Genomic DNA, 11,936 nt, shown 5'->3' with positions numbered 1-11,936 from the left:
CTGGGCAAACACACAGTTCTGGAGGCCAGGCCCTCTGGTGCAGGGGGGCTGGCTAAACAAGCAGTTCAGTTTAGGAGCCCAGGCCCTCTGGTGCAGGGGGGCTGGGCAAACACACAGTTCTGGAGGCCAGGCCCTCTGGTGCAGGGGGGCTGGCTAAACAAGCAGTTCCGTTTAGGAGCCCAGGCCCTCTGGTGCAGGGGGGCTGGCTAAACAAGCAGTTCCGTTTAGGAGCCCAGGCCCTCTGGTGCAGGGGGGCTGGGCAAACACCCAGTTCTGGAGGCCAGGCCCTCTGGTGCAGGGGGCTGGCTAAACAAGCAGTTCAATAACCCAGGCCCTCTGGTGCAGGGGGGCTGGGGCAATAGCAGTTCCACGGCCCAGGCCCCCTGGTGCAGGGGGGCTGGGGCACTAGCAGTTCAATCGAGGGAAGGCCCAGGCCCTGGCTCAGGGCGGGGCCCACACCGACACTGCTCAGGCCCTTGGAAGCAGGGGCGGAGCAGCTACACAGCTAGGGAGCTCAGGCCCCCTTGCACAGGGGCTGAGCAACACTCCCTCGGGGGGGGGTAAGCCCTGGCGGCGAGACCAGAGCGTTGGGTGAGGGGGAAGCCTGCCACCCGTGTGTGGGGTGGCAGGGGGGAACGCAGGCCCACCCACTCCACTGCGTTCCAGCCCGGGGCCCTAACAGCGGTTACTGCCGCTGCCGGTCAGTGGGGTATCCTGACCGAAACACACTGACATGGGTTCGCATGTCTCGACAGCCTGACCGGGGTCGGCTACCCCCGGGCTGCTTCCAATTTCCCCCTCAGGGCCTACCTCATCCGCGGCACCGGGCAGGGTCCAGTCCACCAGCATAGGCTCCTCCCGGCCGGGGCTTGGTGGCAGGTCCGGCAGCTCCGTCGGGAAGTCCGGCCAGTTGTACTCGGGCGGTTCCTCCGGGTAACAGCAGGGCCGAAGGGGTTCTGGTGCGGTCTCACCTTCGGGGTCGCTGTGGGGGGGTTCCAAGGGCTCCCCCCAATGACGGGAACGGACGGGCTCCGGCGGCTCTTCCTCGTAGTGAGCCCGGGGCAGCTCCGGCCAGCTAGGCGAATATCCCCGGGCCTCAGAGGTATCCTGGTCGGGAGCTCTTGGCCGCACGTCTGCTCCCTGCGGTGGCCGGCGCCTGACTGAGCTCTGGCTGCCAGGCTTTATACTTCCTGTCCCGCCCCTTGACTTCCGGGGGGCGGGGACAGGTGGCGGTGGCTCCGCCCACTCAGGTGTCTGCTCCAGTGCTCCCTCCTCTGGGCAGGAGGGGAGCCACACCGACTCACTACAGGGTACAAATTTTGTTTGGTTTTGGTTTGGTTTAGTTTTTGTTTTCTTTGTGGAATAGTAGAACCAACTTGTTTTCTGTTTTGATGGTACTGTTTCTGAGTTTGTGGCCTAAATTTGGCTGGATCTGACAGGAATCAGATCCAGGTTCTTGCAGTGGTGTTACTTTGGTATCCAGCTTTTTTGTGCACTAGAACCTGCTAGACCTTAGTCCTTATTCCATTTTTTTCTAATATCTCTTAAGCATGGGAGGAGCACTGCACTTTCTTTTTCTATACTGTCATGTCCATTCCTGTGTCTCTGAACCATGCTCAGCAGAGCAGGGATTGGAGTGCTGATCAGAAGCACTTAAAGACTAAAGAACCTGCGTGGTGGTGTAGAACCTACTATATAAAACTGTTGTTGCTTATGTAGGATGATGGATGGGGATTCAGAATCATATACCCAAGCTAAAGAAGTGTTTGGTTGGAATTGCAGGCCTACACAACAATAACAGTTTGTGTTCTATGGCGAAATCTACCCTTGCTAATTCACCTATCTTTTTTTTCTTCAAAATGTCATAAAAGTATGCAGATGATATTTCCACAGTAACAATAAAACACAACATACAAAAACCAGATACTGTATATTTGTTTGGCTATTATGACATAAACAGTGCAATGTTTTAAGAGTTGCATGAACAACTCATTTTATTATTAACAATAATTTATTCCTGTGTACATTTATGAAAATGTATCCTTTTATATTATTATGATCCTGACCCTCAAGCATTTATGCTTACTCTTAACGTCATGCCTATTAGTTGTTCCATTGACTTCAAGGGGACTAGTCACGTGCATTAAGTTAAAAACATATGTAAGTACTTGCATGAACCGGACCTATGTGGCTAACATTGCCAGACAAAATAACCTTTTGACTTGCAAAATTAAAATAGCTGGCCTATAATAACATTTTGCCTCTTTGTCTCTACTTTTTTCTCTAGGCTGTTATGACTTTGTACATTCTCTTATTTGTTTATACTTGTATGTCTCAAATGTTCTCGTAAGGCATTTAAATATTCGGGTTTTCAGAGCTTTGCCCTCCCCAGAAGTATTACGTTAATTTTTCCTGAGGCTAGCAAAACAAATATCTGTTCATACCCCTACTTCTAGTTTTCCAGCCCACATCTTTTTATCTGCTGAACTGAAGTTTCAGACCTTGCCTTCTATATACAAAATTCTGCTCATAGTTACACTACTAAAATCAATGTAGTTACTCTGAATTCGTGCCAGCATCAATGAAAACAGAATTTGTCCTGAGTTTAAAGCAGGGGTCGGCAACCTTTTAGAAGTGGTGTGCCGAGTCTTCATTTCTTCACTCTAATTTAAGGTTTCGTGTGCCAGTAATACATTTTAACATTTTTAGAAGGTCTCTTTCTATAAGTCTATAATATATAACTAAACTGTTGTATGTAAAGTAAATAAGGTTTTTAAAATGTTTAAGAAGCTTCATTTAAAATTAAATTAAAATGCAGAGCCCCCTGGACTGGTGGCCAGGGCCCAGGCAGTGTGAATGCCACTGAAACTCAGCTCACATGCCGCCTTTGGCATCCATGCCATAGGCTGCCTACCCCTGGTTTAAAGGATTATAACACATGTATACACTGCTGTGGTTCTGTTTCAAAAATTGCAGCCTCGGTGGCAATATTTTACACATCTGATTTCCACAGACACGTTTCATTAATAAACATGCAATTTCAAATACTCTTGAGTTGACTGTCTCTGTGAGCTTCTGTTTACTATTGTTTATTTTTCCTCACAGATTTTCAAATAAAATGATTTTAACACACTGTTGTTGCCTTTGTAGGAGTGATAAACACATTAATGCAACATAAATATTTATAGGATTCCTTTCTTTTGAGACAATGGTTTCTAATATACCTCTATCCCGATATAACGCGACCCGATATAACACAAATTCGAATATAACGCAGTAAAGCAGTGCTCCAGGGGGGCGGGGCTGTGCACTTCAGCCGATCAAAGCAAGTTCGATATAACGCGGTTTCACCTATAACGCGGTAAGATTTTTTGGCTCCCGAGGACAGCGTTATATCGGGGTAGAGGTGTACTACATAAGGCCAGAGTTGCACCTACAGGGTCTGCAATGGCAGCTGAGCTGAGGATTCACCCCAGGGGAGAACAGAGGGCAGCTACAGCACTCCTTCATGGGTTTTGGAGAGGAAGGCAGTTATGTATTAGGCCAGGGCTCCACAAGAGATGAGACGCTATGAGATTTGTTAAATAGGTGCATCTCAGGCCTGGTCTACACTACGGGATTAATTCGGATTTAGCAGCGTTAATTCGAATTAACCCTTCACCCGTCCACACTACAGAGCCATTTAGTTCGAATTAAAGGGTGCTTTAAATCGATTTCTGTACTCCACCTCGACGAGCGGAGTAGCGCCAAAATCGAATTTTGTTAATTCGAATTAGGGTTAGTGTGGCCGCACACCACCGAATTAATGTGGTTAAAATAAATGGGGTAGTGTGGCCGCACACCACCGAATTAATGTGGTTAAAAACCAAATTAATGTGCTTAGTGTGGCCGCGCACAATCGAATTTATACAACCTGTTTCCCAAATTCGAATTATCTAAATTCGGATTAATCCCGTAGTGTAGACATACCCTCAGAAACTGCCAATTCTGCCCTCTCTAGGCCAGACCTATATGTCTGATAGGTTGTGTTAGCTGTCCCAGCTCCTTTGGCAAAACAAGGATTGAAGTTGGCTTGCACCACTGTGCTGCTGTTCCAGGTGGACTTTCCACCAATTGTATCTTGGGTTCTATTACACAAACTTTCACAGGGACAGACAGAGGCACTATTTGTATTAATGTATTTGGACCAAAAAAGAGGTGGACCCATATATGCTTGATGCCTGTCCGATGTTTACAAAAAATGCTTTTTACTCAATATCCTGGACAAAATTATGTTGGGACCATTCAGCCCCCCTCCTAGTGGTGTTATGAATGAAGAAAATTAGTTGATGAGTAAGTTAGACTTGCCCTGGGGTTAGTTTCCTGTAACGTGTGTACTATTTTTCAGGGAGGGGGGAACCTGTGGAATAACACACAGGAGTTTTTTCAGTAATGGCTAGTGGGTCCAATGTACTCTAAACTTGGTCATACTGAAATTTCACATCACAGATAAAGTGGAAATCTATTATTCCAGTTTCAATATGTTTTAGCTATATCTAGTCATATCTGACATGTTTTAGTTGTATTTGGTCAATCTGTGGGGAGGAGCAAGACATTTTTTATATTGAGCATGAATGTGTATCCCATATAAAGTATATTTGGCACACTTATTAATGCTCCCATTACTGGCCTCCATTATGAATCTTTTTAAATTATGTAAACATGATTAAAAAGTAAGCATTCCCATTCATTAACCGGCAGTTCTCTTCCTCCCTTTAACAGACTCAGAACTCCTGTCACAGAGTCTGCAACACCCCTACATTCCCAATGATATTATTCACTCTCAGGCTTTCTCAGACCCTAGAGTTTCAACACCCAGAAAGAGCAGGAACTAGAGAATTTTCAGTCCTGCTGCAGGGCTGTGATGTCCATGCATTAGGAAAATGAGTATTCCTTTGGTATTCATTCTGTAGCCAAGTGAGGAAAGAGAAAACCACTTTCCTAATACATGGACTTCACAATTTTGCTAGTCCAAACAAGGAATGTGGGACTCTAAACCTCTTTTTTATAGACTTGCATTGTACATAGCAAATCCTTCTCACCCAGGGACATACTGAAATCACATTTTGACACACAATCTTGGCTTGACAATTCTGAGTCTGAAATCTCTAGGCTAATTATTCAAGATGGAGGGTTCAAAACTCTCCCCTTCTTACAAACCTTCTTTACTTGACTTCAGAGGGGTTAGGATTTAACCCAATGTGTCTATTTTTTTCCATTTACATGGAACTATCATTTGTGACTTTTCTGAAACATCCCATTCTTGCCTTTGGTTGACATTCCTTCTGCTACACCCACTATTTGTTCATCTTGACAGATTTTTGTTCAAAGCTTATTTGGCTAAAGTTTCTTTGAGAACTGTTTTTCCTAGGTGTAGAATTTCTGTGACTTATCAATTAAACCATGTTCATATCTTAACAATATAATCAAACCTGACTTAGAAAGAGGAATTATTTGCCTCTAAGCTTATTTGTATCTTCTTCATTTTAATGTAAAATATTTATAGTAATGTACATGTCATTACATTTAATCACTCCCCACATTACCATTAACATTTTAAAACACTGAATATTTGTAGGAGGTTTTTTGTTCTGCTACAGTTCTACTTTTAATCCATTTATTGTCCTCCAGAGACTCAAAATGATTGTTGGCACATGACTGTCAATGCATAATGTAGAGTGTTTGAATAGTCAACTCAGGTAGTGTAAAAATACAGTATATCAGAAAATGAATTCTTCATGGGAAGCTATTTTAAGCTACAATATTTCATTCTCTCAGGTCTTTTAAATCTGTAATGTAAATACAACAAAGCAGGCAGTCATTCTTACCATACCCAGGCTAAGTGCCTTAGCAATTTATCTGTAAAGGACTACACAGTTGAAAATGTATGCAGCATAACAGAGTGCAAAAAGATATAGCCATACTGTGTTAAAATGCCACAATATCTGAATAAAGTAAGTGCAATAAGTGACTTTCTGTGTATTCTAGTTACTGTGGCCACATCAATGAGCTAAGCAGCTTTGAATACCACCAGTAGAAAAGTACTCCATATCTTCTGTATGTTACTTAGAAAACACACAACCAATTAATGACCACACTACAGCTTTTTCCACTTCAGATGATTGCAGGTTGCAAAAGCCTCAAGGGTAGGTTTAGACACCTACCTTGTGTAAGTTTTAAGTGTGATGTAGATGAAAGGAACTAAATGACAGAGGAGAGAGAAGTTTCATTATCAGTCACAAAGGTGATAGTCTATTATCTCAGTGCACAGGAGGCGACAGGAGAATGCTTCTTTTCAAATAATACTGCATGGCAGCTGTGACTGTCCCTAATGAGTGTTTTACTTGAAATAGAGCAGAAACTGGAAAGGCTTAAATGCAAGATACCAAGAAAACAGACTAACCAGGCAGATGGTGTATTTTTCCCAGAGACATTTTTTTGTGAAAGAGTCATAGCAGCAAACTGAAAACAAAGGCACATTTATGAACATTTATTTTACTTACTTTTGAAAAGAACATTTGCTCTTTCTTTTCATCATCATACAATTGTTCAAATACCTATATTTTTACTCATGATCTATCTGACAGGTTGATGAAGGATCTTTGGTACATAAGAGGTCCGTTTTTCGTTATGCACCACAAATGTTTTTCTCTCATTACAAACCTGCTCATGCTTCCCTTAAAGTCAATGTCAAAACTCCCTTTGATTTCAGTGTTGCATGTTCAAACCTTAGAGGAATACCCAGTGAGACTTATTCCAAAGTCCTTTAATTTGCCTTCTTTTTCATCCCATTCTAGAGAGTTTTGGCTAGGATAGGATAGGCTTAGGATATGTCTGGCTGGCAGACTTCATCATAGGATCATTACATCTGTTTAGAGATCAAAAAAGACCTCTCTGTTCATAAAGTTCATCCTTTGCAAGAGCAGAATAGATACAACAGATATGGAGACCACAATAGGTCCACTTGCACTGAAATATTCCATTTATGGACATTTTGCACATTTTTGTTATTTGTTTTGAGCCAAACTGTTTTTGCATTCATGAATTATTTTTCATCAGATGAAAAAAATGATGATGAATGGGCCACTGCCAACCACTTCTATCTGAAAACATTAATTGTAAGAGAAACATTTTTTTTAACTTTCTGCATTTGACAGCACTTTATCTATAATCACTGTCCCTGTATAGTCAATTGTAGACTGCTCCTATAAAGATTTGCACTTGTGAATGACATTAGACTAGTGGTTCTCAACCTGTGGCTCGTGGGCCACTTGCGGCCCAATCAGCACACAGCTGCTGCCTATGTGACATCCTTGGGGCCATACAGGTAGTATTGGATGCAGCCCACAATGGTAAATAGGTTGAGAACCACTGCATTAGACCTATGCATAGTCCCATTGATTTGAGTGGTACTACACATGGGCATAGATATTCATGGGCATAAATCTGTGCACTATTAGGCCCTTAGCTGGTCAGTTTGGCTGAGGTTTTTAAAGGTAATTAAGTGTTGCAATGTTGAGTGCAGCAACACCTAAAGGCCTTTAAAAATCTGGGCCTTTTCATTTAGGTTTGCATGGTGCTTCCACAGCAGGAAGGAGAGAAACAAATAAACCCCAAACCCAAGAAAATATTATTGTACTTACACAACATTCCTTGGGGTAAATAGAGACTTGTAGTTAGAATCACAAAGGATCATTTTAATCTTAGTTTGAAAGACTAGCTTTCAATTATTTCAATGTATATCAATTTTTCATAATATTTAATCTGAAGCTGTTAACCAAATAGTTTTAGTTAAGCTATTAAAATTAAAGAAAATGATATATCAATTTTAAGATCTTATCTTCACGGAAAAATAGAATAGTAGTTGTTAGCTGTAATAACTCTTGAATATCTTGGTTCTTCTAAAGCAGTGGTGGGCAATCCGCTGACGGGCCGCGAGACAGTTTGTTTACATTGACCGTCCGCAGGCACAGCCGCCCGCAACTCCCAGTGGGCAGGAACGGCGAACCGCAGCGACTGGGAGCTGCGGGTGGCCATGCCTGCGGATGGTCAATGTCTGCAAAATGTCTTGCGGCCCGCCAGCGGATTACCCAGATGGGCTGCGTGCGGCTCATGGGCTTCAGGTTGCCCACCATTGTTCTAAAGGGATCAAGTAAATCTTTTGATTAAATTTCTGGCAGACACAACTGTCAAGTGTGCATGTAGATAAAACTATACATAGATCCTCTAAAAATCAATGTCATCATAACTCATATTCAGGTGGAGTTATATTCGAAATTGATCATGGCAACTGGTATTCACAGCCAATGGAACAGCACAAGAGTTTATAACAAAGAATAATATCTATATGTTGGTTTTCCTGAGGAATATTTGTTTAATAGAGCTAGTTTAAAAAAAAAAAAAAAAAAATAAAAAATTTTGTTGTGGGAATTATGACCTGCTTGAAAAGTTGGACATTTTTTATGAAAATCTTCATAAAAAGTTTTTGGTTTTTTTCCTCAGAAAATTAATTTTTTGATGAAAATTTTCATTGAAAACTCAAAATTAAGAAAATTTTATCTAGTTCTGTTGTTCAAATATTGGAAGTTAAGTATAATTTCATGCAACAGATCTTATGAACCAAATTTAGCTCTGGTGTAAATGGGCCTAACTTTGTTGATGTCAGGGCTGAATTTAGCCCTTTAAGTAATTTTTAAATATGACCAGCCAGGATATGACAGCAAAATTTTCATGGGTACCCACTGAACGCACAAAAACTGTATGTGCATGTTGTCAGGATTCAGGGCTGCAGCATAGCCAGTCGGGGTGCTGGAACAATTTTTATAGTGGGGGTGCTGCTGATGGAAACCATGGAAACTATGTATGTAGCATTTGTTATTACTACTTCAAGCCAGGGGGTGTGGCAGCACTCCCAGCAGCCCTAGTTCCAGCACCACTGGAGCCAATCTCCAGGCCACCTAATGAGCGCAGCCAGCCTGTAGTAGGCTGCCTGATTGGCTTTGCTACCTGTTTGGTTGGAAGAATTAGCAGACCAGCTCTTAAGCCTAGCAGCAGCAGTAGCTGCTTTGTGGCTGTTCAAAGCATGTACCCATGACTGTGACAGTGCCTGTTCCTAGTTATGCTCCTGCCTTTGACCCAGCTTTGCCTCACTTCAGGTAACCTGGTTCTTACCCTTGTCTCTTATTCCTGATCTCTGATTTTGACTTGGACCCTCATCTCTAGCATGTGGCCTCCAACTCCTGATGCCAACTCTGACGTTTGACCACTGACTCCTGCTCTGACCATTAGGCATGACTGCCCACATTCTGGTAATGTGACATTAGCAACTGGGCACTTGGGTTTGGAAAATGGCTACCTGTTTCTAAATTCACATTTGCATATCCAGTTAACCATTTAGCATGGTTAACTGTTTCCATATAGGTATATATTTTTTTTGTACATGCAACTGGTTTCTTTTACTATTATATTGGCATAGGTTAGGTGGCAAGTTTGGTGCCTCAGGATCAGTTTCATGTATCTGCCTCAACCCGAGATCAATTTGTCAGCCACAAAGTGACTCTGAATGAAAAAGGGTAGAAAAGTATTATTCAGATAGCACAATGAGATTAACTTATAACAATGTTGGCGTGCAGAAGGCAGGGATCTAGATATGCATTAATTAAACCACAACACATTGGGCTTCATGCAGGAATTGCTGGATGAAATTTATGGCCAGGGTTATGCAGGAGGTCAGACTAGATGATCACAATGATCCCTTACGGTCTTAAAATGTATGGATATAAATTTCTTTATTTCTGTTATATTTTCTATTTATAACTATTTCTGGTTTCAACTACTGTTTGATTTTTGGGGGAACAAGTCTTTGCTTTTGCATGAAGGATTTACCTATACGCCAACTGCGTTGCTATTAAATGAAATCACTTCCATTGTTGTATTTGATGACAATAAGTTCAAGAACATGGACTCCAGTAATCCAGATGTTTGCTCTGTGGTATGCTCTCACCAGTGTGACCTTTTTTTAAAAAAAAAAAAAAAAAGACAATTACATAAGGACCATTTTGGAGTTTAGCAAATTGTGGAGCAGATTCTAACAAGTACTATAATGAAATCAACCCTCATCCCACCCATCCACCCACTCATTTCTCTCTTAGAAACAGATTGTTGAAGAACAAATGGCAATAGTGAAATTGGTGTTGAAGATATTTAGTTTAAAAGGTGCAGAAGTCTGCTATATATGCTCCAACACAACATTCTCGCTGATTAGGGAGATGAGATACTCAGATATACCAGATGCCATACATCAGATGCTATGTAGAAAATTCTTTTAACCGCAGTTAGCTATATCACATTTAAAAATAAAGTTAATTATATTTGACATTTAAATTATAACTTTCAAGCACAGTTTGTATTTGACTTTTGACATTTTGCCAAGATATGCCTGTTGTACAGTTATTTTGCTGCATTCAGCTTGCATAAATGCCTCTTCAACATAGCGACTTTAATGTCATTTGCAATTATATTAATTCCCACTAAATCAACAGTTTTGCATTATGACTATATATCACTATGAAAAATGGAATTAGGGGACATACATCACTCACAGCATGACAGTTTTAATACGAATGTTGAAAATGAAGGCTTTAATCCTAAAAATTGTTCCATGTGGGGAGACTGTTCCATCTGCCTGGAACTCTGGGGGATTGTGACGGGGCAGAGTAGCCCCGCACTGGTACCGCAGGGGTTAACTCTTCTTTCCTAGCAGAGGAAGCCACGCCCCAGAAGCTCTGCTGGGCATGCTCCAACTGGAGAACAGGTATAAAAGCCTGCAGAAGGGCTGACTGCAGGAGGAGAAGGAGGCATGCTGTTAACTCCTGAGGAGAGAGAGCCTGCGCACCAGGATCCGGAGGCCAGCCAAGCTGGGACACTCCCTGATATGCCGACAGAGGATGTCACCAGAAGAGAACAGACCGGAGGACCCCCTGCAGCAGAGAATCTGACATTTATGGTAGGAAGTGACCCAGGGGAACTTTAGAGGCGAACGGTGTTAGAGCCGCATAGGTGCTCAGCGTGTTGTGGGCGGATCCCCGCCACTACCAGGGCCCTGGGTTGGGACCTGGTGGAGAGGGTGGGCCTGGGTCCCCCACCAAATTTAGCTCTGGTGTAAATGGGTCTAACCCACCACCTCACCCCTGAACCATGAAGGGATTGTATGGACTCCGGCTGCTAGGCCACACTACCCCGCTTGCGAGGGGGACTGTATGGACTCCAACCGCTAGGCTGTGATACCCTGCTTGTGAGGGGGACTGTACGGACTCTGGCCGCTGGCCTGCACCATCCTGCCAGACAGGGGTGATTGTGTGGAAGGAGGCCAGTAGGCTGCAACCAGTCACCCACAGAGAGGCAGGCGCTCAGGAACTTGAGAGTGGTGAGGTGCCAACACCCCCATCCTACCCCTGCCACAAAGGGGCGCTGCGGTGCCAGGTCCGCCACTGGGTTGAAGGGGCTCAAATGATTTGGGCAGGAGATAGTTCATAACTAGCAAAATAAAGGGAAAGTTTAAGTCAAGTACATATTAAAAACACTTTAAATCTAACATGCTGAAGGTCTGCTCAAGACAAAAGATTTGGGGGTCAAATGAGCTTGGCTCACAAGATGGAGGAGGGACTCCAGGGCTCTCTTTCCCCTTCTATTATGCATAGAAAATAAGCACAATCACAGTCTACATTTAGGGAGCACATGAGCTATATGATGGTGTGTATATATACAGGGCCGGCACCAGCCCAGCAAGCAAGTGCTTGGGGTGGCCAACAGAGAGGGGCGGCACATCCGGCTCTTTGGCGGCAATTCGGCAGCAGGTCCCTCACTCCCTCTCGGAGCGAAGGACCAGCCACCGAATT

Source organism: Terrapene carolina, unplaced genomic scaffold, assembly GCF_002925995.2.
Source record: "Terrapene carolina triunguis isolate 2854851 unplaced genomic scaffold, T_m_triunguis-2.0 Scaffold69, whole genome shotgun sequence".
Classification (NCBI taxonomy): Eukaryota; Metazoa; Chordata; order Testudines; family Emydidae; genus Terrapene; species Terrapene triunguis.
This window is presented reverse-complemented; position numbering follows the sequence as displayed.